This window comes from Bos indicus x Bos taurus, chromosome 29 (genome assembly GCF_003369695.1).
Source record: "Bos indicus x Bos taurus breed Angus x Brahman F1 hybrid chromosome 29, Bos_hybrid_MaternalHap_v2.0, whole genome shotgun sequence".
NCBI classification, from domain to species: domain Eukaryota; kingdom Metazoa; phylum Chordata; class Mammalia; order Artiodactyla; family Bovidae; genus Bos; species Bos indicus x Bos taurus.
The window spans coordinates 1931473-1957466 of NC_040104.1; the positions used below are offsets into that span (position 1 = coordinate 1931473).

At 51.0% G+C, this 25994-nt stretch overlaps 1 long non-coding RNA gene across 2 annotated transcripts in view; it reads right to left on the reverse strand.

Annotated features, from left to right (window-relative positions):
• The window catches only part of LOC113886333, a 54290-nt gene that overhangs the window by 25984 nt on the left and 2312 nt on the right, over positions 1 to 25994 (reverse strand). The window contains exons 2-3 of one of the 2 annotated variants that reach the window (XR_003509413.1): positions 13761 to 13912; positions 8495 to 8620 (exon numbers count right to left, since the gene is read on the reverse strand). This is a non-coding gene — a long non-coding RNA (uncharacterized LOC113886333). The remainder of the gene's footprint in view (positions 1 to 8494; positions 8621 to 13760; positions 13913 to 25994) is intronic. The other variant, XR_003509414.1, reaches the window with a different exon arrangement.

Consider the following 25994-nt stretch of genomic DNA (forward strand, 5'->3'; position numbering starts at 1 on the left):
CCCAATTCAGACTGAAATTGAAGAAAGTAGGGAAAACCACTAGACCATTCAGGTATGACCTAAATCAAATCCCTTCTGATTATACAGTGGAAGTGAGAAATAGATTTAAGGGCCTAGATCTGATAGATAGAGTGCCTGATGAACTATGGAATGAGGTTCGTGACACTATACAGGAAACAGGGATCAAGACCATCCCCGTGGAAAAGAAATGCAAAAAAAGCAAAATGGCTGTCTGGGGAGGCCTTACAAATAGCTGTGAAAAGAAGAGAAGCGAAAAGCAAAGGAGAAAAGGAAAGATATAAACATCTGAATGCAGAGTTCCAAAGAATAGCAAGAAGAGATAAGAAAGCCTTCTTCAGCGATCAATGCAAAGAAATAGAGGAAAACAACAGAATGGGAAAGACTAGAGATCTCTTCGAGAAAATCAGAGATACCAAAGGAACATTTCATGCAAAGATGGGCTCGATAAAGGACAGAAATGGTATGGACCTAACAGAAGCAGAAGATATTAAGAAGAGATGGCAAGAATACACAGAAGAACTGTACAAAAAAGATCTTCAGGACCCAGATAATCATGATGGTGTGATCACTCACCCAGAGCCAGACATTCTGGAATGTGAAGTCAAGTGGGCCTTAGGAAGCATCACTACGAACAAAGCTAGTGGAGGTGATAGAATTCCAGTTGAGCTATTCCAAATCCTGAAAGATGATGCTGTGAAAGTGCCGCACTCAATATGCCAGCAAATTTGGAAAACTCAGCAGTGGCCACAAGACTGGAAAAGGCAGTTTTCATTCCAATCCCAAAGAAAGGCAACGCCAAAGAATGCTCAAACCACCACACAATTGCACTCATCTCACACGCTAGTAAAATAATGCTCAAAATTCTCCAAGCCAGGCTTCAGCAGTACGTGAACCGTGAACTTCCTTATGCTCAAGGTGGTTTTAGAAAAGGCAGAAGAACCAGAGATCAAATTGCCAACATCCGCTGGATCATGGAAAAAGCAAGAGAGTTCCAGAAAAACATCTATTTCTGCTTTATTGACTATGCCAAAGCCTTTGACTGTGTGGATCACAATAAACTGTGGACAATTCTGAAAGAGATGGGAATACCAGACCACCTGATCTGCCTGTTGAGAAATTTGTATGCAGGTCAGGAAGCAACAGTTAGAACTGGACATGGAACAACAGACTGGTTCCAAATAGGAAAAGGGGTACGTCAAGGCTGTATATTGTCACCCTGCTTATTTAACCTATATGCAGAGTACATCATGAGAAATGCTGGACTGGAAGAAACACAAGCTGGAATCAAGATTGCCGGGAGAAATATCAACAACCTCAGATATGCAGATGACACTACCCTTATGGCAGAAAGTGAAGAGCAACTAAAAAGCCTCTTGATGAAAGTGAAGTGGAGAGTGAAAAAGTTGGCTTAAAGCTCAAAATTCAGAAAACGAAGATCATGGCATCTGGTCCCATCACTTCATGGGAAATAGATGGGGAAACAGTGGAAACAGTGTCAGACTTTATTTTCTGGGGCTCCAAAATCACTGCAGATGGTGACTGTAGCCATGAATTTAAATGACGCTTACTCCTTGGAAGGAAAGTTATGACCAAGCTAGATAGCATGTTCAAAAGCAGAGACATTACTTTGCCAACAAAGGTCCGTCTAGTCAAGGCTATGGTTTTTCCTGTGGTCATGTACGGATGTGAGAGTTGGACTGTGAAGAAACCTGAGTGCCAAAGAACTGATGCTTTTGAACGGTGGTGTTGAAGAATCTTGAGAGTCCCTTAGACTGCAAGGAGATCCAACCAGTCCATTCTGAAGGAGATCAGCCCTGGGATTTCTTTGGAAGGAATGATGCTAAAGCTGAAACTCCAGTACTTTGGCCACCTCATGCGAAGAGTTGACTCATCGGAAAAGTGCCGTGACTCGGATTTAACCTGGCTGAAACAACCTCTGCGTGGAATAGGCCAAGCACAGCAGGAGCCCAACTCAGTGAAACTCCCGCGCTAGAAGCGGAAGGCGAAGAAACCCAGCGCAGGGGAAGGCCCATCGTGCTGGAAACCGGGACAGTGAAAAACGAACTCAGCAGAAAGCTCACGTGGCCCAGTCTCAGATTCCAGAAGGCCTCTGGTTAAGGTAAGAGGTCCTCGCTCCTATGGCTGGAGGGACCTTTACAATCTCTCGTTTCTTGTTTCCTCGAACCTCCCACTAACAGGCGGGCGGCAGGGGCACAATTGAGAGACTCTGGAGAGGCTACTCCTCAGCATGTCCCAAAGGCGCTATCTGCTGAGCCCCAGTAGCTGTTACCCAAGCCGGTGGGAGTTCTTCTGTCCTTTCTCTTCTCTGTGCCAAAGATCAGACCAATGAAACTGTGAGCACCGGTCAGATATTTAGCAAATCTTCCGGCGGGCTATGAAGGGGATTCCTTGGTACGTTTTCCCCACTGCTTTTTCCTCCGGTCCTTCAGCTCTCTCCCAAGACTCAAGCCCGGCCAAAATTAGTGAAACTCAGGCTCTGATGTCTCATTGCAAACATTCATTGAGAGACAAAGGTAAGAGGTAGATTTGTTAGGATCCAGAGAGAAGCCACCCTTCAGGGTGTGAACCATTGCTGAGGGCAAGGGCTGGGGCCATGGAATTAGGCCTGGCTAGGTTTTGAGAGGGGATGGAATTCATATGCTAATGAGTGGGAGGGTCATCCCAGCCATTGGGGAACCACCCACTCCTCCCTCTTCTGACCTTGTGCCTTGGAGCTGTCCTGCCACCTCTGGGTGTGTCTGTTGGCTTATAGATTAAGGTTTACTTGAATTTGACTTGTCATCTTGGACCCAACTGATTTTAATTGGTTTACATTATACCCTTGTGCTATGTCATTCTTTCAAAGGTTGTGCTCTGCCCCCTTCCCTCCTGTTTCATGCTCTTTTCCTGAGCCCCATCCAGACCCACAAGGTTTCTACAATCTTCTGGAGAGACAACCAGAAAATAGCTGGCCTTGGGAGGGAAATACTCTATAATACCCAACCCCCTAATCCTACCCAATACTGGGCACACTGGAGATCTTGGGGACGCCCAAACTCCAGTCTGGGGGGTCCCAGGAGGTCATCACGCCTTGACCTGCCTAGGGATCGGTCTTCGAAAGGTTGTCACGCCTCAACCTGTTCGGGGATCCTCTAGTCCCAGGGGTCCCAGGAGGTCGTCACGCCTCGACCTGCCCAGGGACCCAATCCTCGGGAAGCCGTCATGCCTCGACCTGCCCGGGGATTCAATCTCTAGGAGGCTGTCACGCCTCAGGCTGCCTGGGGACCTGCACCCTGACCCGGGGACGCCTGGCTCTCAGGTTGCAACAGTTCTGGGTAGGATAAGCTTCAGAAAGACTCACCCCTAAGGAAGTCCACCCATGGAAACATAAAGAAGCCTATTACTTGCGGGACTGTGCCCAGTCTCAGCAATAACTCAGGAGCCCAGTGAGAACCCCACTGCCTTTCTGGAGAGGCTAAACAGGCACTCCAGAAGTTTACCAACCTGGACTTAGACTCTTACGAGGGACGGGTGATTTTAAAGGACAAATTCCTGTCCCAGTGTGCATCAGATATCAGAATTAAGTTACAGCAGCTACAACAGCAGGACCCTGCTACCTCTTTAGATGAGATGGTCCAGACAGCCACCAATACCTTTTATAACAGAGAACAGGAGAAGGAGGCCAAGGCCCAGGAGAAGGAGAGAAAGAAAGAGACAAGGCATGCCCAGATGCTGGCCGCCCTCCAGAGAAGCCCTATTGCAAACCCTGAGTCCTTGAAGGACAAGGCACGAGACAGATGCCTGATCTGTAGACAGGCGGGGCATTGGGCCAAAGACTGTCCAAACCGTGACAAGTCTCCTAGAAATGCCACAAATGCCATCAACTCGGACATTGGGCGGCACTCTGCCCTCGGGACCCAAGAGCCTCAAGGTCAAGCGCCAAGCCTACCCTCACGATGGTTCAAGAGGACTGAAGCGGCCCGCTCCAGCCAGCCCGCCTGTCACAGATAACCATCACGGGCTGGAGCCAAGGGTGCAACTGGATGTGGCAGGTAGGTCCGAGAATTTCTTGGTTGACACAGGAGCTCCCTACTCTGTCTTGATCTCCTACTCGGGAGCCTTCTCCTCCCAAACCTGTACCATTTTGGGTGCTACAGGAAGAGCAACTCCTAAAAGATTCGCCCGAGCACTTCTTTGCTGCTGGGATGGACAAATATTTTCCCACCAGTTTCTGGTGGTCCCTGAGTGTCCTACCCCCTTATTGGGAAAGAGACATACTCACTAAACTGGGGACCAGCCTTGTGATGGGAAGTTTTTCAGCCCCTAGAGCTCTACAGCTCCTGGTTACTACTGAAGAACCCATTACACCTTCAATAGAGAGGGACCAAAAACTACGGGAAGACAAAATTAACCCCCAGGTGTGGGACCAGGGGATTCCTGGACGAGCCCACCAAGCTGAACCGGTCATCATTGTCCTCCGAGATCCCACTCGGTTTCCTAACCGGAAACAATACCCTCTCAAAAGAGAGGCTCGGGAGGGACTACAGCCTTTAATAAATAAATTCCCTGCTTGTGGGCTATTGGTCCCCACCAGCTCACCATGTAACACCCCAATCCTCTCAGTAAAGAAAAAAGACTGGTTCAAGATCTCCGGATCATAAATGAAGCTGTCATCCCCCTCCATCCCACAGTACCCAATCCCTATGTAATCTTGGGAGAAATCCCACCCAGTGCCAAGTGGTTTACAGTCTTGGATCTCAAAGATGCATTTTTTTGCATACCACTGGCTAAAGAATCCCAATACCTTTTTGCCTTTGAGTGGGAGGCCCCAGGAGAAAAACACCAACAGATGACTTGGACAGTATTACCTCAGGGGTTCAGAGATAGCCCCCACCTGTTTGGACAGGCCCTTAGCCGGGATCTCCTAGATCTGGACCTGGGACCTAATGGGAAAACATTACAATACGTAGATGACCTACTGATCTGCTCTCCAGATGAGAGAAGTGCCCAAGAACATGCAATTCAGGTTCTAAACTTCTTGGCAGAAAGGGGATATAAAGTCTCCCGTGCTAAGGCACAGATGGTCCAGACAAAGGTCACTTACCTGGGAGTTCAGATTACACATGGGTCCAGGAGGCTGTCCTCTGATCAGGTACAAGGAATCCTCCAGTTGCCCTCCCCCACGACTCGAAAACAACTGCGAGCTTTCCTGGGGCTAACTGGTTATTGTAGAATCTGGATATCCAACTATGGTCTAATTGCCCCGCCCTTATATGAAAGCTTAAAGGGACGAGATGATTCAATCCCACTGATGTCGGGAACGCCTCAAAAGAAGGCAGAGGCTACACTAAAACAGGCCTTAACTCAGGCACCTGCCTTGAGGTTGCCAGACCCAGAAAAAGCATTCCAATTTTATGTCCATGAAAGAGAGGGAATAGCCTTGGGAGTGTTAACTCAAAGGTTGGGATCTGAGCCCCAGCCTGTAGCTTACTTATCCAAGAGGCTCGATCCAACTTCCCGAGGTTGGGCCCCCTGCCTTCGAAATCTTGCAGCTATTGCAATCATGATGGAAGATGCTTTAAAACTCTCCTTTGGGGGCAAACTAACTATTTTTACCAAGCACCAAGTAAAACAACTCCTAAATGGGAGAGGCCACTTATGGATGTCTGATCAAAGAATCCTCAGATATCAAGTAATGCTGATGGAAAATCCAGGCCTCACTATATCCCCCTGTGAGGTTCTTAACCCAGCCACCCTCCTACCTACCCCCGAGGGCTCTCTCCCCTTTCACTCTTGTCTAGAAACCTTGGACCACTGGACAAAACCCTGAGAGGGATTGTCAGAAGATCCTCTGACCAATCCTGAGGAAATCTGGCACACTGATGGAAGCAGCTTTGTCTTGGATGGAAAAAGAAGAGCCGGGTATGCAGTAGTCTCCAATTTTGAGACCACAGAAGCTAAGCCTCTGCCACCAGATACTTCAGCCCAATTAGCTGAGCTCGTAGCCCTGACTCGAGCTTTAGAGCTGGGAAACGGAAAAAGAACAGCCATTTACACTGACTCCAAGTATGCCTTTCTGGTGCTACACGCACATGAAAGGGGCCACTTGACCACCCGAGGGTCCCCAATCAAATATGGTGATCAGATTCTTCGACTCTTGGAGGCGGTCCACCTGCCCACTGAGGTTTCAGTCTCCCACTGTAAAGGACACCAAAAAGGGAGCACGGAAGTGGCACGAGGGAACCAAGCAGCTGATCAGGCAGCTAGGAGAGCAGCATTACAGAACCATGACCTAATAGGGATTGCCACCTTAGTTCCACAGACTAATTTGCCAGAAACTCCTTCATACACTGAAGGTGAGACTCTTAAAGCTAAGAGTGAGGGCTTTCAAGAGGATCATACTGGGTGGTTCCAAAAGGAGGGACTCCTTTTTCTGCCTGGAAACCTCCAATGGAAGCTGGTTAACTCCTTACATGCCACTACTCATTTAGGAGAAAAGGCCCTCCAAAGATGCCTAGAAAGGTCCTTCAGAGGAACAGGCCTCCAAATTACTATAAGGCAAGTAGTCTTCTCTTGTCCCACTTGCCAATTAAACAACCCCCAAGGAGCTTGAAGACCCCAGCTGGCCCAGCCCATCCAACAGCATGGGGCCTACCCAGGAGAGGACTGGCAGATGGACTTAACCCAGATGCCAATTTCTCCAGCGTATAAATACCTATTAGTCATGATAGATACATTCACAGGATGGATTGAAGGCTTTCCCACCTGGACTGAGAAGGCCAAGGAGATGGTAAAAAAACTGCTCCATGAAATCATTCCAAGATTTGGTCTGCCCAGGTCATTCCAAAGTGACAATGGGACATCATTTCCTTCTAAGGTCACCCAAGGGGTCTCGAAAGCATTGGGCATTACTTATTATCTCCATTGTGCCTGGAGGCCTCAATCTTCAGGAACAGTAGAAAGAGCCAATCAATTCTTAAAATCAGCGATAAAAAAGATAACCCAGGAGACCTCCCTGGGATGGAAGGAGGCTTTACCAATAGCTCTCCTCCGCACCCGCATTGCCCCTAAGGAACAGGTTGGTCTTAGTCCTTATGAGATGCTATATGGGAGACCTTTTGTTTATGTCAATGACCTTCCTAGATCCAGAGGCTCAGACCCTCCAGTCTTATACCATGGCCATTGGGCAATTCCACCAGGATATACGCTTGTGGGGTATGAACCAGGACCCAAAAGATTCTAAAGAGCCACCACTATATGCTCCAGGAACACAAGTCCTAATTAAAGTCTGGAAAGATGGGTCCCCAAAGGCTCAACTCCAGCCCACATGGAAGGGCCCCTACCCTGTAATACTTTCTACCCCCACAGCAGTCAAGGTACCAGGACATGACTCCTGGATTCACTACTCACGAGTCAAGCTGTGGAAGAAAACAGAAGAGGACACTCAATACACCTGTGAGTCCCTGGGAGATCTCAGATACCTATTCAGAACTACCAAGGAGTGCCATTCTAATGAACACCCCCAAAATCTGGTTTCTGGGGATAAGATTTCTCAGGATAACTCTAAGGAGCCAATACAGCTTGACAGAGACTGTACTCCAAAACAGACAGGAGATAGATCTTCTGATCCCTGAGCAAGGAGGGACTTGAGCCATCCTGGCGATGTGAATTTAAAATTGACCAGTGTCCCTACTAGTCCTTGTTATGCTATATCGATGATGCCTATGATTATTCCACGTACTGTCAATTGTCTAACCTGTTTTGTCTCTGCCCAGGTCAACCAGCTACAACATGCAGTGCCAGTTCAACAAAGATATAAAACTACAGCTGACCACGGAAGATATCACACACCCTTGGACACCGCTATAAGGACTCTGAGGATTGAGACTAGCAAGAGGGGGAGGCCCAATACCCCTCGCCGCCCCAGTTCAGCAGGAAGTAGCCAGAAAGACCTCGACGCCCCTATTCCCAAAGAATTGGGCCTCCCATCTCTTGAGGGGGGAATGTTAGGTAGGTAGAATAGGGAAAAGGAGTCCAAAATGGTGGTGGCTAAAAGACAAGGAAGGTCAAAGGAAGGTCCGAGGACCAGAGTGAAGACTTAAGGCAGAACACACAGCACTCCTGGCTAAGCCCAGTTTGCATAGGGCAGGCCCAGGCGGAGGGAAAAACATATAAAAGGAGGAGCCAAAGTGCTTTCTCAGGGACTCTCTCTCCCGCGTGCGTGCGCACGCGCGCGCTCTCTCTCTCTCTCCCCCCGCCACCTCCTTCCCCACGCACTCCTCCACTCTCTTCTCTTTGAGTCTTGGATTCTCCTGCTATCTTCTAAATACAATGGAGCGGTAACACTGATTTGCCTAAGAGCTGTAGCACGGTTTGTCCAAGACCCAAGAGCTGTGACGCGCCGAGGGCTTTAATGTCCGTCGCTCCAAATCTTTGTTGTGACGAGACAAAGAACTGAGGAACATACACTCACGTGACAGTCATGTATGGATGTGAGAGTTGGACTGTGAAGAAGGCTGAGTGCCGAAGAATTGATGCTTTTGGAGGTGACCCTCCTCCCTCCTGGCTGGTCTCAGGCTCTGGCCCCAGCTGACTGCTCCTGTGGAAATTGGAATGAGGATGAACTCCAGGCAGCTGGAAAAGTACCAGGCCACCCTGGAAGGGCTGCTGCGCGAAGTGCTGCCACCCTCCCGGAACGCCCAGTGACAGGCCACTCAGGGGAGAAGGTGGACAGAACTTGGATCCCCTCCACCCAGAGAGGCCCCAGAAATGTGCGCAGCTCATCCACTGTTAAAAAAAAAAAAAAAGAATTGATGCTTTTGAACTGTGGTGTTGGAGAAGACTCTTGAGAGTCCCTTGGACTGCAAGGAGATCCAACAAGTCCATTCTGAAGGAGATCAGCCCTGGGATTTCTTTGGAAGGAATGATGCTAAAGCTGAAACTCCAGTACTTTGGCCACCTCATGCAAAGAGTTGACTCATTGGAAAAGACTCTGATGCTGGGAGGGATTGGGGGCAAGAGGAGAAGGGGACGACAGAGGATGAGATGGCTGGATGGCATCACTGACTCGATGGACGTGAGTCTGAGTGAACTCCGGGAGTTGGTGATGGACAGGGAGGCCTGGCGTGCTGCGATTCATGGGGTCGCAAAGAGTCGGACACAACTGAGTGACTGATCTGATCTGATCTGATCTAACCCATGTAAGACTGTGTGTGGGAGGAAGGAAAGGAATGAGAGCTTAGGGTGACTTTGTTACTGCAACAGAATCTAGCTTCAGAGTGGTGGCTGGACCAGCAAGCAGCCCCTGAACGGGGTGGAAATTCAGATCCTCATGGCACCCCCACCCCCCTGCCCCTGATGACCTCATGACTCAGAAACACTAGGCTGGGGCCCAGCAATTGTGTTCGGACAAAGTCCCCCCACTAGGGGAATGTGATGTCCACCGAAACCCCACCCCGTAGACCCCACGGGGATCCTGGGCATGGAAGTCTTTCAGACAGTTGCTAATCAGGGAAGGGCAGGGATGTGGAGACAAGGGAGGAGCAGCTGAGATACAATAGTGAAGGCTTGAGCAGGGTCCTGGTTCCACCTGAAGAGATACACAGAACAGGATCTTTGACCTCTTAAACCCCAAACAAATGGCAGATGTTAGCATCTTCATTCCAGAGAAGGCTGCAGTTTGATAACCTTGAGAACCACAGAAGCTCATCGGGAGACCCACTGGTACCTGTGCTCAGCTTCCTCAGTCGTGTCTGACTGTGTGACCCTGTGGACCGCAGCCCAGCGGTTCCTCTGTCCATGGGATTTTCCAGGCAAGAACACTGAAGGGGATTGCCATGCCCTCCTCCAGGGGATCTTCCTGACCCAGGGATCAAACCTGCATCTCCTGCGTTGGCAGGCAGATTCTTCCACTTGAGTGCAGGGCCTGCACACACCCTGATCCTTGTTAGCAACCCTGCCTTTGAACCATCACTATCAAATTCCTCATCAATTTGCCCCAGGGTGGGGGCACACAGGTTTCAGGGCAGGAGCCCATGTGTCCCCCTCTGCCTGCTAAAGCTATTCTTTTCTACCTCACCCAAAACTCTATCTCTGGGGTTCAATTTGGGACCAGTGCACAGAGGCAGAGCTTTCGGTATCAACAGGAGCAAGGGCAGGATTAGCGTGAAGGATGGGTGTTCTAGGTTGGTGACTAAGACGTGAAGACAGGAAACGGCAGGAGAGTAGGTGACAAAGCAGATGTGAGATGAACTCAAGGCAGGCTGGAAGGACGGACGTGGGGAGCGGGCTGGAAGGACGGACGTGGGGAGCGGGCTGGAAGGACGGACGTGGGGAGCGGGCTGGAAGGACGGACGTGGGGAGCGGGCTGGAAGGACAGACGTGGGGAGCTGGGGTCCTCAGCCTCAGGTGAGGCAGGGCCAAGGCTGACGAGATCCAAGGGGCAACAGTGGGCTCTCACAAGCGGGGCTAAGGTCACTGGAGACGGGCGGCCGTGGTGTTGAGTGTGTTGTCCTGAACTCAGATTGGGATTTGAACCCATAAGGCTGGGACTCAAACATGGCCCAAACTCGTCCTTTAACTGAGATCTCACACCTGGTTTCAGGAGTTAATGCAGCTTGGGTTCTTGATCTCTCATCTCAGAAAGAATTCAGTGAGAGATGAAGTAGGAAATCGATTTATTCAAAAAGAAACACTCTCCACTGGCAGAGTGTGGGCCATCTCAGAAGGTGAGAGCGGCCTCGAAATATGCAGTGGCTGGCTTTTACGGGCTGGGTGATTTCATGGAGTAGTAATAAGGGGTGGGGATTATTCTAACTATTTGGGGGAAACAGTGGAGATTTCCAGGAAATGGGCCGCAGCCCACGTTTCGGTCTTTGATGATTGATGTCAGAACTGTCAGGGCACCCGTGGGCATGCCGCTGGCTTGCTGAAGGCCACAGTGAGTGTGCACTGTGACAGTGTGCACTGTGACTGTACACCAAGGGAACGCGTGTGTGTGTGCCACAGTGAGTGTGCACTGTGACTGTACACCACGGGAACGTGTGTGTGTCTGCACACATATGAGATGAAGTGAAGTGAAAGTCCTTCAGTCGTGTCCGACTCTGTACAGTCCATGGAATTCCTAGACCAGAATACTGGAGTGGGTACTCTCTCCCTTCTCCAGGGGACCTTCCCAAACCAGGGACTGAATCCAGGTCTCCTGCATTGCAGGCAGATTCTTTACCAGCCGAGCCACAAGGGAAGCCCTCTGTGTGTGTGTGTGTGTGTATATATATATGTATATACACATATATGTTTTATATATATGTGTGTGTGTGTGTGTATATACACCAAGGGAACATTTTATGCAAAGATGGCTACAATAAAGGACAGAAATGGTATGGACCTAACAGAAGCAGAAGATATTAAGAAGAGGTGGCAAGAATACACAGAAGAACTATACAAAAAAGATCTTCATGACCCAGATAATCATGATGGTGTGATCACTCACCTAGAGTCAGACATCCTGGAATGCAAAGTCAAGTGGGCCTTAGAAAGCATCACTATGAACAAAGCTGATGGAGGTGATGGAATTCTAGCTGAGCTATTTCAAATCCTAAATCCTAAAAGATGATGCTGTTAAAGTGCTGCTCAATATGCCAGCAAATTTGGAAAACTCAGCAGTGGCCACAGGACTGGAAAAGGTCAGTTTTCATTCCAATCCCAAAGAAAGGCAATGCCAGAGAATTTTCAAACCACCGCACAATTGTGCTCATTTCACATGCTAGCAAAGTGATGCTCAAAATCCTTCAAGCCAAGCTTCAACAGTATGTGAACCAAGAACTCCCAGATGTTCAAGCTGGATTTAGAAAAGGCAGATGAACCAGAGATTAGATCAAATTGCCAACAGCCATTGGATCATAGAAAAGGCAGGAGAATTCCAGAAAAACATCTACTTCTGCTTCATTGACTACACTAAAGCCTTTGACTGTGTGGATCACAATAAACTGAAAAATTCTTAAAGGGATGGGAATACCAGACCACCTGACCGACCTCCTGCGAAAACTGTATGCAGGTCAGGAAGCAGCAGTTAGACCTGGACATGGAACAGCAGACTGGTTCCAGATTGGGAAAGGAGTACGTCAAAGCTGTATATTGTCACCCTGTTTATTTAACTTATATGCAGAGTACATCATGAGAAATGCCAGGCTGCAAGAAGCACACTGGAATCAAGATTGCCAGGAGAAACATAAATAATCTGAGATATGCAGAAGAAACCACCCCAGCGGCAGAAAGCAAAGAGCAACCAAAGAATCTCTTGATGAAGGTAAAAGAGGAGAGTGAGAAAGCTGGCTTAACATACAACATTACAAAAGACAAAATTCATGGCATCCAGTTCCATCACTTCATGGCAAATAGATGGGAAAACAATGGAAACAGTGACATTCTTTATTTTCTTGGGCTCCAAAATCACTGCAGATGGTGACTGCAGCCATGAAATTGAAGCAAGACACTTGCTCCTTGGAAGAAAAGCTATGACAAACCTAGTCAGCAGATTAAAAAGCAGAGACATTACTTTGCCAACAAAAATCCATATAGTCAAAGTTACGGTTTTTTCCAGTAGTCATGTATGGATGTGAGAACTGGACCATAAAGAAGGCTGAGCACCTAAGAATTGATACTTATGAACAGTTGTGTTGGAGAAGACTCTTGAGAGTCCCTTGGACTGTGTCAACTACAAATTGGCACTTACTAAGAGCATCGCCAACAGCTAAACAACAAAGATACTTGCCATCTGACTCTCCGGAGATTACACCCCATGCTGCGATGGCTGCTGACCTTCAGCAACCCCTGAGTGAGTTCAGGGTGGGTGGAGGCCGTCTGTGCTCCAGGGAATCTGGGGGGACAGGTCTTTAGACAGTTGGATGTTTTTAGGAACAGATTTTATGATCTCAATCCTTGCATCTCCTCATATCTAGAGAAGCCCTAAGTCCCTTCATGGTGACCTCAGAGCCTCACAACTAACAAAACACCTTTTGTAAAATGAGCGCTTCATGGTATTGAGCTCCCCCTTCTCCAGGACCGTATGTATTGTCTTTCCCCCACTGCTGCTTTGCAGCAGGCTCTCAGAGCTCTCTGAGATGCTGTCCCTGGGCTGCAGTCCTAATTTTGCCCCAAATAGAACTCAACACACAACGCTCAAGTTGTATATTTTTTTCAGTCGACAACTGCAAGGTGATCAAGCCAGTCAGTCCTGAAGGAAATCAGGCCTGGTGTTCATTGAAAGGACTGATGCTGAAACTGAAGCTCCAGTACTTCGGCCACCTGATGAGAAGAACTGACTCACTGGAAAAGACCCTGATGCTGGGAAGGATTGAGGGCAGGAGGAGAAGGGGACGACAGAGGATGAGACGGTTGGATGGCATCACTCGCTCAATAGACATGAGTCTGAGAAAACTCCAGGAGATGGTGAAGGACAGAAAAGCCTGACGTGCTGCAGTCCATGGCGTCACAAAGAGTTGGACACGACTGAGCGACTGAACAACAACAGTACTGAGACTCAAGGTCTAGTGGAGGTCAGCCCGTCCACCATCCTGGACCCACCTGGTTCTAGCCCGTCTCTGCCGCGCCCTCGGGCTCGGCCATTCTTTCAAAGGCTGTGCCCTGTCCGCTTCCCTCCTGTCTCAGCCCCACCTGGGACGGACATGGGGCTTGGCTGGGAAGAGTCCCATAGGCCAGTCCCCTCCAGATCCACACACCTGGCTCCAGGGATGGCAGGGCAGACCTCTGCTGACGTCAGGCTCCTGTAGCAGAAGACACAGCGTAGGAATCAGGGTTCCGATGACAAGGAACTGGCTCACACCATCGGGGAGGCTGGGCAGCCCCGGGACCTGCAGTCAGCGCGTGGGACCTGGAGAACAGAAGGTATCAGTTCTAGTCCAAAAGCCAGTGGGCTCGGGTCTGCAGGAGGGCCCACATTGCAGCCTGAGTCTGAAGGCAGGGAAAGACTGTCCCTGTGTCCGGGCTCCTGACCAGGCTGGGGGAGTTCCCTCTCACTGAGCCTTTTGCTCTTTGTGGGCTTCACATGATTGGACAAGGCCCACCTTCAGGGGCAGGCCTCCTGCTTTATCCAGTCTACACGCTCCAACACTAAGTTCCTCTAGAAACACAGATATACCCAGGAGAATGTTTGAATAAATATCTGTGCTCCCCGTGACCCAGTCAGGTTGACACATGAAGCCCCTCATGTTGCTTCTGTCCTTTTAATGGTGTGGAATTCCATCTCCCACCCACTTCAGGACCAAGGCTGCCGTAAGCCCTGAGCTGGTTCAGACATGACGAGGACAAGACACAGAGGAAACCGCAGGACCTCGCTGGGCACTGGGAGAGGCCGTAGAAGCGGGTCTTGAGTGTGCTGCCTCACAGAGAATTTGAATAAGTGTGTGGATATTGAACACACTCTCCTGTGACACACCCCATAAAGAAGGCTGAGCACCGAAGAATTGATGCTTTCGAACTGTGGTGTTGGAGAAGACTCTTGAGAATCCCTTGGATTGCAAGGAGATACAACCAGTCCATCATAACGGAAATCAGTCCTGAATATTCATTGGAAGGACTGATGCTGAAGCTGCAGCTCCAATACTTTGGCCACCTTATGTGAAGAGCTGACTCATTGGAAAAGACCCCGATGCTGGGAAAGATTGAAGGCAGGAGGAGAAGGGGACGACAGAGGATGGAATGGTTGGATGGCATCACCAACTCAATGGACATGAGTCTGAGCAAGCTCTGGGAGATGGTGAAGGATGGGGAAGCCTGATGTGCTGTGGTCCATGGGGTCGCAAAGAGTCAGACATGACTGAGTGACTGAACTGAGTAACTGAGATAGCATATTAGAAAGCAAAGACACCACTTTACCAACAAGGTCCATAGAGTCAATGCTATGGTTCTTCCAGTGGTCATGTATGGATGTGAGAGTTGGACTATAAAGAAGGCTGAGTGTCAAAGAATTGATTCCTTTAAACTGTGGTGTTGGAGAAGATTCTTGAGAGTCCCTTGGACGGCAAGGAGATCCAACCAGTCCATCCTAAAGGAAAGCAGTCCGAGTATTCATTGGAAGGACTGATGCTGAAGCGGAAGCTCCGGTACTACGGCACCTGATGCGAAGAGCTGTTGCTGTGGTGCAGTCGCCCAGGCACGTCTGACTCTGTGACCCCGTGGACTGCGGCTCGCCAGGGTTCTCTGTCCCTCACCATCTCCCGAAGGTTGCCCGTTTATGTCCTCTGCATCAGCGATGCAATCCAGCCCTTGTATCCTCTGACGCCCTCTTCTCCTTCTGTCCTCAATCTTTCCCAGCATCAGGGTCTTTTCCCATGAGTCAGCTGTTCCCAGCCGACGATCAAAATACTGGCGTTTCAGCTTCTGCATCAGTCCTTCCAAGGAGTATTCAGGGTTGATTTCCCTTAAGACTGACTGGTTTGATTTCCTTGCTGTCCAAGGGACTCTCAGGAGTCTTCTCCAACACCACAGCTCGAAAGCATCAGTTCATCCGTGCTCAGCTTGTTCATGGTCCAACTCTCACATCCGCACGTGATGACTACTGGAGAAACCATAGCTTTGACTAGACAGACCTTTGTTGGCAAAGTAACGTCTCTGCTTTTTAATATGCTCTCTAGGTTTTCTTCCAAGGAGTAAGCATCTTTTAATTTCATGGCTGCAGTCACCATCTGCAGTGATTTGGGAACCCCCAAAAATAGAGTCTGCCACTTTTTCCACTGTTTCTCCATCTATTTGCCATGAAGTGATGGGACTGGATTCCATGATTTTTTTTCTGAGTGTTGAGCTTTAAGCCAACTTTTTGACTCTCCTCTTTCACTTTCATCAAGAGGCTCTTTATTTCTTCGTTACTTTCTGCTGTAAAGGTGGTATCATCTGCATATCTGAGGTTAATTGATATTTGTCCCAGCAATCTTGATTCCAGCTCATGCTTCATCCAGCCCAGCGTTTCTCATGATGTACTCTGCACAGAAGTTAAATACGTCCGACTCTTTGCGACCCTATGGACTGCAGCACGTCGGGCATTCCTGTCCCTAACCATCTCCCAGAGTTTGCCCCAGTTCATGTCCATTGAATCGGTGATGCCATTCAACCATCTCACCCTCTGTCACCCTCTTCTCCTCTGCCTTCAATCTTTGCCAGTATCAGGGTCTTTTCCAATGAGTTGGCTCTTTGCATCAAAGTATTGGAGCTTCAGCATCAGTCCTCCAGTGAGTAGTCAGCGTTGATTTCCTTTAGAATTGACAAACTGTGGTCCTGGAGAAGACAACCGAGAGTTCCTTAGACTGCAAGGAGATCAGAGCCATTACACTCCAGTTAAAAAAAAAAGAACCAAATCTAAGTGTCACAGTCATCTAGGGCTACTGTGGAACAAAATACCACAGCCTGGATGAATCAGGTAGTAGAGGTTTACTCTCTCACAGCCTGGAGGCCAGAAGTCCAAGGTCAGGGTGTGGGCTTGGCTGGTTCCTCCAAGGGCTGTGAAGGGCCACTGGGAAAGGCCTGTCCCCAGCTCCTGGCGGTTTGCTGGGTTCCTCGGCTTGGAGAAGCCCACCCCCGGCCTCCGCCTTCATCTCCACGTGGCCTCTCCCTGTGTCGGGGTCCAGTCTCCACATCCCTTGTGGAGAACACTTGCCCCTGGACTTAGGATCCACTCCAAATGCCAATTCAATAACTCTCCATGAAGGCCCTATTCCCAAATACAGTCACATTCTCAGGTACTGGGGGTTAGGACGTCAACATACAAGTTTGTCGGGGACACAATTCAACCCACAGCTCACCCCCGCTATCGTGGGAGCAGAGCAGCAGGTGAGACGCAGAGGGTTGGCTGGAGAGGGAGGCGGGCAGACATCACACGGCTGGGGGCGGCGGCTCCTCTGGAGGCCCAGCAGCACGAGGTACAGGAGCCATAAGGCTGTCCAGGCCTGTGCCTCCCAGTCCAGGCCCTGCCGGGGGGCCCCATGCAGCCTCAGCAGCAGCAGAACCCAGGCCCTTCCTTATACATGTTCTGTCCTTCACAACCTTGGATCCCAGGGCCCTGCAGGGATCAGGGTCTCGCCAGCATCCTTTGATCTGGTCAAAGGTGAAAAGATAACAGCCTGGGAGACACTGGGTGCCCGAGTCTCTGGACTTGGAGCAGGAGGTCTGGGGAAAGCCCAACCGTTAGAAGCAAAGGGACTAGGAGGGGCGGCGCCCGGGAGGAGGGGGCCGCTGCGCCCTGGACTTCTCGGGTCTGTCCCAGGAGCTGCCCTGGCCCCGCGCCTGTGATCGGAGGTCTGTCCTGGTCACTGAAGGGTCCTCCCAGCTCCCTCCCCACCAAAACCTACTTTCCTGGTGATACGCAGAAACTACTCTGGAGATGGAAAAACAAAGAGGAAGAGAGGACTCGGGGGAACTGGGAGTGGGGTGTGGGCAGGACGTCACCTGGAGCGAAGGAAAACCGAGAACCTCCACAGACGGCTCCGCGTGACCCCAGAGCCTGCGCGGCACAGACAGAGGAGCACGGCAGGGCGCGCGCTCTCCGAGCGGGACACCGGGTGCGGGAGGCACGGCGGCCCCCCCTGCCCTGGGAGGGATGCTGAGGGGCTGGCAGAGCTCGGGAGGCAGGTGGGGAGCCTCATGGGTGGGCCAGACAGGCAACGCCCATGGAGACCTGCAGGTCCTCAGCTCCAGCCCGGCCCCAGGGGACCCGGGCACGTAGCGGGTGGCATGAGGGGGCGCGGAACAGGGTCTGGAGTTAGAGACCGAGACAGAGAAGACGCCATCCCCCCCCCAGCCCGGGGGTGCTGTGCCCGACCCGCACCCCGTACGGAGGGGCTCCTGGGAAACAAGGCGGAGCTGGACCGGGAGCACGGATGCTGCTGATCAGGCTCAGCACGGAGACGGCCGCGTCCAGGGAGACCGCGTTCTCGCGGCTCGGGGCTCTGTGAGATGGAAGGAGCAGGGAGGGGGACATGGTCCGGGCCAAGGTCTGAGGGAAGAGGGCGGCCCTACGGGCCAGTGGTCAGTCACTCAGGGCCATGCCCGCCTGCCCCTGGGCAGCCAGGCCAGGAGGGTGGAGGGCTGTGGGCTCCGCGTACTCATTTACACACGTTGGCTAAACCCTGACAATCCACAGCAGACCGCGCGAACGCCCCCAGGGTGCAGCAGGGCCCAGACTGGGTGGGGAGGCAAGGCTCGGCATCAGCCCAGCACAGGACCTCAGGCGGGCACCCATTGGGGAACGGGGGAAGGCGTCCTGGCATCAGCCCAGCCCAGCACCTCAGGCCGGGCACCCAGTGGGGAACGGGGGGAGGCGGGGATGAGGCCTCGGCGGGGCCTCCAAGCCCCGCCCCCCCACGCCTACCTCTCCTGAATGACGGACTCTGGGGAGACAGGAGGACAGACGGCAGGGGGAGCCTCGTCTCGCCCCCTGCTGAGGCCCAGTCGGACCCCGAGCCCCCAGATCCAGGCCCTGCCCTGCACCCTGCCCCCCTCAGGAAATGGCTTCTTCACCCCCACAGGGCAGCCAAGTCCCTCGGTGCCCCTCTTGCCAGTCTCCTGGCCTGCCCCCCGATAGTCAGGCCTTCACTGCCTCTTCCTCACCACCCACCTGGGCCCCTGAGGACCCCTGCCCACCTTGAATCCAGCCCCAGAGTCACCCCCGAGGCATCCGAACACGGGGAACATCCCACCCTCCTCCAGCTCCTCCCGGAGCCCCACCGTACTTGGGGTCAGCTTCTGTGCGGGGGGCCCTTGAGACCCCAGACCTGTCCCTGCCCCCTGCCCCCTCCCCCATCCACTGCTGCCCTCCCACCTCTTTCTGCTGGTCTTGATTTTAAATTTTCTCTCCCAGTTTATTTGATTATTTAGTATTGATTTAGAAACCAGAGCTGAGTCCTTTGGTAGGCAGCATTGATTGCTATTCATTTTCCTTAATCTTAAGAATGGAAGCCGTATTAACCACCCCCACCCCCACCACCAAGCTTTCGATCCTGAGGGCCCTGCCCCCACTCCCCAGCCCGCGTCTCCACCAGCACGGCCCTCCTCGTCACAGTGGGCTGCTTGGGGGCCTCCGGGCGTCCTCTGGAAAGACCCACCAGCTCGTCAGTGGGAAGCGCCAGCAGGATGCGTCTCAGCCCCACTCTCTGCTGCACGCACCAGACGGGCCCCCTGGGGCCTGGGTGCTCCCCGTCTCAGGATGGAGAGAGCCCCCTTCGACCACATTTCCCGCTCCCAGTGGACCCGTCGTGATTCAGGGCCCCCTCCCCACACATGTGGGAACGAGCAGTGGACAGAGAACGTGGGCACCGCCTATGTCTCCCTGGGGTCTCAGCTGGGCAGCCGGGACTCAGCTTCCCCTCTGTGTCTGGATCTCACTGACACAAAGGAGATAATGGTACCATAGACTGTATCGGAAGGAAGACCCAGGAGCCTCTAGCTGAGGGCTTGGGAGGCTGGGGACACATTTAAGGGGCCCCGCCTCCCTCCGCCTGAGGCCCCCACCCCCCAAACCGGACACAGACCCTCTCTGTGCTTCTCCCCAAGGCGGGAGCTCCTCCAGCTCCTCTGGGCTAAGATTTCCACCCTGCCAGGGCTCCTGTGGCCGAGCAGTAACCAGACGCCTCAGCCTGTGACCAGCAGGAGCCCCGGGTCCATATGAGTATCCAGGGTTAATCTCCTTTAGGACTGACTGGCCTGATCTCCTTGCGGTCCAAGGGACTCTCAAGAGTCTTCTCCAGCACCACAGTCAGAAAACGTCAGTTCTTCGGTGATGGTTGGATGGCCTCACTGACTCAATGGACATGAGTTTGGGTAGATTCCGAGAGTTGGTGATGGACAGGGAGGCCTGGCGTGCTGCAGTCCATGAGGTCGCAGAGTCAGACACGACCGAGCGACTGAACTGATGCCTTCTTTATGGTTCAGTTCTCACATTTTTCAGCTTTATTGAGATGCAATTCGTGTACCATCAAATTCACCGATGTAAAATACACAGTTCAGGGGTCTTTGTATACCCACAGAGCTGTGCTACCTAATGCAACATTTCAACACCCGAAGAAGACAGCCCACGTGTACCACCTGCCCGTGTTACAAACCTTCTCCATAAGCTGGCTCCGCCCCTCGCCTCCTCTCAGGGTCACTGGGGACACTGTCTCCCTGTCTCCTGGGCTTGAAGGTCTTACAAATACCCACAGAACAGAACTAACTCTCAGCTTTTAGGTGGTGAATTTTGTTTTTTGGTTGACAGCCTATTCTGGACATTAGCCATAAACAGAATCATTTAACCCATGGCCTACTGTGACGGGTTTCTTTTGCTCAGCATCATGGTTTCAGGGTTAGCCACTGTGTGGCCTGTGTCACGACTTCCTTCCTGTGTATGGCTGAACGGTACAGGTGGCCCACACTTGTGTATCTGATCATCCATCCGTGGGCACACGAGTTGCTTCCACCCTTTAGCTGTTATGAACAACGCTGGACACGGCTTTGAATGGACGTGTGGTTTCATTTCTCTTGGGAATGTACCTAAGAGGCCTTGCTGGATCATGTGGGAACTCTGTTTAGCATTTTGAAGAACTGCCAGACTACTTTCCAAAAGGACTGCGTCATTTCACATCCCCACCAGCAGGGTCTGAGGGCTCCGGTTGCTCCGCGTTCTTCAAAGCACTTGGTACTGTCTGTCTTTTCTGTAGCAGGCATCCCAGCGGGTGTGAAGTGATGACTCACGGTGGTTTTGATTTGCGTTTCCCCGATGATTAACGACACTGAGATCTTTCCCTGTGCTTACTGGCCACACGACCCATCTTCTTTGGGAAATGTCTATTCAGGGAATTCCCTGGCGGTCCAGTGGTTAGGACTCCCACTCTCACTGCAGAGGGTGTGGGTTCTCTCCTTGTTTGGGGAACTAAGATCCCACAAGCTGCTTAGTCCAAACAAAAAAAGTTTATTCAGATTCTCTGTCCATTTTTAAGTTGAGTTGTTTGCCTTTTTGCTGTTGCTACGCATTCTTTACATCTTGAGGATACTAGTCTCTTATCAGATATCAGACTTATCAATACTATCCCCCACTTCCTGGGCTGTGCCCCACTCCCCCACTTTCCCAATGGCAGTGTCTTGTTAGGGGGTGGCGGATCATGCCGAGGGACTGAGATTATCTTTGCCAGCGCTTCATTTAGCACAGGTTCACTGCCACGCCATGCTTGTCTGACTACTTATGACCCCGTGGACTGCAGCCCGCCAGGCTCCTCTGTCCATGGGATTCTCCAGGCAAGAAGACTGGAGTGGGTTGCCATTTCCTTCCCCAGGGGATCTTCCCAACCCAGGATCGAACTCACGTTTCTTGCGTCTCCTGCACTGGCAGGCGGGTTCTTTACCACTGCACCGTTACTGCAGGAGTAACAACAGTATCATGAGCATACAGGGTAATGTCTCTTCATGAGCCAATAAAGAAATAACACGCTCCAAACAAATGACGGATTACTCCATTGCTCCAGCCAGAGGGCAGTAAAAAGCACGAAGTCTAAATTCGGCCGAGATGTACCTTTTGAATAAAGTTTGGGCTCCTCCACAGACATGTCCAGCTGCCAGTGCAAAAATAAAAGTCTCTCCTGTTGCTGGGGAACCGAGGTGCTGCTGTTGGGTGGAAGGCTGATCTCCTTGGCGAGACAGCTGCACCATTCGTCACCATTTCTCATAAAGGAGTCACCTCTACCAAGCCGAGGGCTTCAGAGAGCTGGATCAGCAGTCTGGCTCCGCGGTCACAGACTCTTGGTATTTACAGCCCTAATGTCCGGGCACCACGGTGGCTTTTTCACATATTCTTATTGATAAGCCCCCAGGGGCCCTTTGAACAGCTGAGCTCTGATAAATACGATGACATCCTGACACAGCCTATTCTTATATCGAAACAACCTTACTTCTTTCCTGCTTGCTTTGTTTTTAATTTTTATGTTATGTGGGTGCAGGTTTCATTAACAATGTTGTGTTAGTTTCGAGCATACAGCAAGGTGAATTGGTTATATATATATATATTTTTTTTTTTTCAGATCCTTTTTCCATACAGGTTAATACAGAATATTGAGTGGAGTTCCCTGTGCTATAAGTAGGTCTTTGTTGGTTATCTATTTTGTATATAGTAGTGTGTGTTAATCCCAACCTCCTAATTTGTCCTTCCTCTCCAAACAACTTTACTTCTAAAAACATTTGTCTCTGCCATAATCAGTGGATTAATACATTGTCACTTATATTGTCAAAAGTAGATTTGAAAAAAAAAGAGTAGATTTGAAATCATATAATCTCAATACACAGTATCCTTTGATACACAAGAGTTTAACATTTTTACCAAGTCCAATTTACCTACTTTTTCCTTTTTCTTTTCTTTCAGCCACACCGCATGGCTTGCAGGATCTGAACTCCCCAACCAGGGATTGAACCCAGGCCATAGCAGTGGAAGCACCGAGTTCTAACCACTAGACCACCAGGGAACTCCCTACCTGCTGTTTTTTTCTAATTTTGTGTGTGCTTTGGGGTTAGTGTATATGAAATGGGGTTAGTGTATATGGGGTTAGTGTATATGGGGTTAGTGTATATGAAGTGGGGTTAGTGTATATGAAATCACTGTCTAACTCAAGGTCATGAAGATTCGCGTTTTTCTCTAAGAGTTTTACAGCTTCCGCTCTCACACTGAGGTCTGTGGCCGCTCTGAGCTGCTGTGTGTGTGTGGTGTGAGGTGCGGCCCTCCCTTCTTTCTTTTGCCTTTGGAGTTTCAGCTGTCTCAGCACCAGTTGTTGAAAAGACTATTCTTTTTCTCCTCGAATCGTCTGGGTGTCCTTGTGGAAAGCGATTGGCTGTGGATGCGAATGTTTATTTCTGGACTCTCGATGCCGTTCCACTGATACGCTTGTCTGTCCTTAGGCCAGTGCCACACTGCCTTGATCTCTGTAGCTTTGCGGTAAGTTTGAATCGGGAATGTGACTCCAACAGCTTTCTTCTTCTTTTTTTGAGATTGTTTCGGCTATTCTGGGGCCCTTGCGTCCCCACAAGAATGTTGGGATCAGACTGTGAAAGGCCAGCTGGAGTTTTGATAGGGATTTCAACGCAGCTGCAGATCCATTTGGGGGCACTAGCAGTACAGCCATATTGCCGTAGCTTCTGATCCGTGAGCGCTGGCTGTCTTCGCGTTTCGTCAGACCTTCTTTAACTGCTTTTGGCAATGTCTTGTAGTTTTCAGCGTACTACAAGAAGTACAGTTAGCTTATGCAAAAGAAGTCTTACATAAGTCCGCAAAAGAAGTCTTATGCTTCTTTTGCCACATTTATTGCTAGGTATTTTGTTACTGCTGTTACACATGGGACTGTCTTCTTAATTCCACGTTTGGATTGCCCATTGCTAGTGTATAGCCGTACAACTGACTTTTGTGCATTGATCTCTCTTTTTTCGTCTGTGTTGGGTCTCGGTTGCGGCACGCGGGGTCTTTCCTTGGGCACATGGACTCTCTAGATGTGGCCTGTGGGACATGGGAGCTGCCGCACGCAGGCCTAGCTGCTCTGTGGCATGCGGAATCTCAGTTCCCCGACCAGAGATCAAACCCACGTCCCCTGCATTGCAAGGCAGATTCCTAACTACTGGACCAGCCGGGGAGTTCCTGTATATTGACCTTGTATTCTGCCCACTGTTGAACATATTTATTTATTGTTTTAACTTTCTGTATGTGGATTTCTTAGGATTTTCCATACAAGACATCATGTCATCTGCAAATAGAGATAGGTTATGCCTTCCTTTCCCATATGGGTGTCTTTTTATTCCTTCATCTTGCTTAAATGCCCTGGGGACAACTTGTAGGACAGTGTTGAACAGACGTGGCGGGAGTATGCGGCAACACGGATGGGCCTAGAGATGACCAAGTAAGTCAGAAAGAGAAAGACAAACAGCAGATCAGGAGTATGCGGCAACACGGATGGCCCTAGAGATGACCAAGCAAGTCAGAAAGAGAAAGACAAACAGCAGATGTTATCACTTACACGTGGAATCTAAAATACGAAACAAATGAATTCATACAAAACAGAAAGAGACTCACAAACACAGAGAACAGACTTGTGGTTACCGAGGGGAAGGTGGATCAGGGAGGGAAGGACTGGGCTTAGCAGATGCAAACGATTATGTATAAGATGGGTAAACCACACGGTCCTACTGTAGAGCAGAGGGGACTATATTCAATGTCCTGTGAATATATATTCGATACATGTATAACTGAATCACTTCGCTGTACAGCAGAAATTAACACAACATTGTAAGTCAACTATATTTCAATAAAATATATACATATATATATGGAAAGAGAAGGAGAGAAAGACAGAGAGAGGGAGAGAGACAGAAGTGGCAGGCTTTGGAGTCCTTCCCTTGACCCTGATCTCATGGGGGCCATGCTCAGAGTTCACCATTAGCTGTGATGTTAGCTGTGGTCATTTGTAAACACCCCTGATCCAATGGAGGACGTTCCTTTCTATTTTGAGCCTGTTGAGTGTTTTCATCATAAAAGAATGTTGAGTTTTGTCAAATGCTCTTCCCGCTTCTATTGAGATGATCATATAATTAGTTTTTTATTTTATTAATATGGTGTAGCACCTTTTTCAGATGTTAAGTTCTTTTTGTTTGTTCGTTTGTTTTTTAATGTAAACTTGTCTCCCTTGGGGGCGGCCTTGAGACCCTGTCAAATGCAGACCCTTCACAGGCAGACTCCCTGTGAAGCAGGCTTTGCAGAAACAGCCTGTCTCCTTTAGGTGGTCTTTGCTTATATCCACAGGAAATGGAAGGCAAGGAGGCGGGTCCAGTGATCCCACACCCCCTCCCACAACACACACACAGTGCTCGTGTCCCAGAAAAGCAGTGAGTCACCAGCCCCGGGCACAGAAGCCTCTCCGTCAAACACACGTGAAGAAGGCCCTGGCCTCCTGCCTCTCGGGAGCCAGGCCTTGCTCCGAGCGCCTGGGCCCGTGGTCGCGTTCACTGCAGACGGGACACGGACGAACCAGCCCCAAGTCACTGGGAGGAGAAGACCCAGGCCAAGTCCAGCTGGGCAGTGAGGCCTGCTGGGCCTGCCGAGCTGCTGGCAACGCCCCCCATCAGCTCCCCATCTGTCCTGGGGCAGTCAGGGGAGGGCAGGGGTGGCACAGGTCGGGGAGGTGGGGGAGTTGGGGAGTGAGGGGTGGGAGGGTGGCCGGCGTGGGGGGCTCCCCTCCCAGGCTGGCAGGCCCTGCCTCCGCCCCCTCATTCTCGAATGCAGCCCATCTGGGAGCTTGTCCAAGTGTCCCGGCCCAGAGCTGGAACGGGAGCTCTGTGGCCCAGCCGACATCAGCAGCCTTGCCCAGGCCGTGCCCCCGGGGTGCCCCCACCCCCTCCTCAGGCCTTGCCTCTGGGGCGCACCCCCCCATCCCCAGCTCACACTGGCACACACGACATGCCACCTCTGTGAGATGTGGGCCCCTGTGTCAGTGTGACCCCTCCCCGGGCACCCTGAAGGGGCACGCCTTCTGGGGGAGTCTGGGGGTGCTCCCAGGTGGGGTCAGTACTGAACGTGGATGCAGGAGAGCAGGTGCCATCCCCCAAAGCCTGAACGGAACACATGGGTGAAAGGAGGACACGCCCTCCTCCGGCCCCACCCCGTGAGCTGGGGTGGCTCCTGGCATCTCTTCCTGCCCTCAGACTGCAGTTTCCAGCATCGCTGGGGCTCAGGCCTCCAGACTCAGGCTGGATGACGTCACCAAACTGGCCCTCCTGGGTCACCAGCATGCCCACGTAGTTCATTCCCAGCCCTGTAACCATGCGAGCCGATTCCTCCAGGGCCAGGCCTGACGCTCTCCTGTGGAAACCTTCTAGTCACCTCCACTGGGGCCAGAATCCAGGGCAGCACCACCCTTCAGGGCCAAGAGCCAGCCTCGCCCTGACCTCACCACCAGCCCCCACCT